Here is a 2,404-nt window from a genome sequence, read left to right on the forward strand (position 1 = left end):
CTACGTACTCTGTGTTCTCCATTACTTTCCAATCATTGTTGTTCGTCACTGAAGGGGGCTGTATAGACAAGTGGTTAAAGTGCTCACTCGTCACCCCTACGAAGCAGATTCAATTCCCCACATGGGAAAGAGGTTTGAAGTCCATTTCTAGTGTCCCGTGATATTGCTGGTATATTGCTAATAGCGGCGTAAAAACAAACTCACTCACTCATCACTGAAGATGCAAACTCTCCATTCATTATCTTGTTGACTGACACAGGAGGTTAATACACCATGTCATTTAGAAAGTAGTCAAATGCAGCATATGTTAAGTTTAGAATTACACTTAATGGGGCATACTCTTGTACATGATTACAAACCCCAGAGTCAGGCACCCAATTGCCGCGGTGGCTGAGTCGGTGGGATGGCTGACTGCTAATGATTAGTTGCCACGGCAACACAGTGTGGGTTCAAAACCCCATATGGGAACTTGACCCAACGAACGTGCAAGAATCTGGACTTTATCATGTTTTATATATTCCAAAATTGTTAGACACCAATTCACATTTTTGAGAGTTTGTAAGACCGAATTCGAAATTGCACAAAGAATTCACATTTTCAGAGTTTCTAAACTGCGCACCGAATACAGATTTTGAGTTTGTTCTTAAGCTGGGAATATAGATCGCCATTTTGTGTCATGGTTATAGAAGGCTATTGCTTTCAAATTGCAACAAACTTTCCACATTGAAAATTTCTCTCAAAACAAGCACGATCCTTTGAAGTTTTGGTGTATGTTGGTTAATCCCACATAAAAGATGTATTTTTGGCAGTTAGGATTATATGATTACATAATCTATCACTGTATAATGATGCTAACAAAACAAGGTATTTTGTTATTTTAATTGTGTTCTCAATATGCACCTAACTCAGAATATGTAATAGCAAATAAAACACAGGTTACATAAGGGTCGGTGTAAAGAAACTGTATATTTCTTTACACAGCTGTGACGCTTTTAAACACAACGTGTGCTCGATTGTTACAGCAAGTAATGGATGACGTAATGGGGGTTCGAATCCATCATTGCCTAGCCTAGCATCACTGTCGTATCACCGTTATAACGGATGTAAATATGCACTCATTTACTTACTCAGTTTTCGATTTACTTGACTGTTCAGTTAATACATGACAGTGTTTATCCATAACAACGCCTTCTGTCTTGGTTCTTGGGGTTGTTTTTTTTCTTTCTTTTGTTTGTTTCTTTGGAGTTTTTTTCATGACTTTCCTAGCTACAGTGCTCTATACAGTAGGGTAGCCTAGTGGTTAAACCGTTTGCTCGTCACGCCTAGTACCCGAGTTCCATTTCCCACATGGGTACAATGATGCTTATATCTGATGTCACCAGCCGTGATATTGCTGAAATATTGCTAAAAGCTGCGTAAAACTAAACTCATTTATTACACAGGACTCACCAAAGAGGAGAAAGAGGCTTGAAAGTCGTGACAAGAAACTATCCGTAAAAAGTGACATGCATGCGTGTTCTTTCCATTACGTTTGTAAAGTGTCAACATGATTTAAAGCAGGGAAATTGCACGAACGGAGACACAGCCATAGAAAACAGTTGTCAATGTTCAATAACTTATATAATGCACACGCCAGACACAAAAATGTAAATGTAAAAATTACTGTTTCTAAATTCTGTGAATTTACACTTATATCCAATATCACACAAACGAATTACGCCCCACACAGAACCACTTTAACTCGTGACACGCAAATACAGTTCTATCTGTTGAGAGTAGATTCTAATTACACAAATACAAATTAAGTCAATATAAAATGACACCCAGCTGACTGAGCTTTCAATAGTTTCAAATCAGTGCAATGCAAACACCACAAAATATGTAAGTAAAATGTATGACGTAAATTGCGTGGATATCAGCATGTACAATGACAATGAATTCAATGACAAGAAAGTGACGCAGAAAATATTCAGTGCAAGGAAAAAGTCACGTCGGATTAACCACCTTTCATTTTGGGGCACTTGAATACAGTTCTTGTCTGTTGACTGAACTAAGCGGTCCATGTCGAACAGGACACCCAAGACTTCCATGGGTGTTATATAGGGAAAGCTTGAAACAATACAATACATGGAGTCTGTTCACTACTAGGAACGTGTTTACAATCCAGACTGGGTGGTGTCTGACTGGGTGGTGTCTGACTGGGTGGTGTCTGATTGGGTGGTGTCTGACTGGGTGGTGTCTGACTGGGTGGTGTCTGGCTTTGGCATGCTCATGTAGGGTAGGCAAGTAATGGAAGAGTTCACCCGTCACGCCAAGACCCGGGTTCGTGCTATTGCTGAAGTGTTGCTAAAAGCTAAACCTAAACTCACTCACTATAACTCATACCGGACACCAAGGGCAGCTT

Source organism: Haliotis asinina, chromosome 14, assembly GCF_037392515.1.
Source record: "Haliotis asinina isolate JCU_RB_2024 chromosome 14, JCU_Hal_asi_v2, whole genome shotgun sequence".
NCBI lineage: Eukaryota > Metazoa > Mollusca > Gastropoda > Lepetellida > Haliotidae > Haliotis > Haliotis asinina.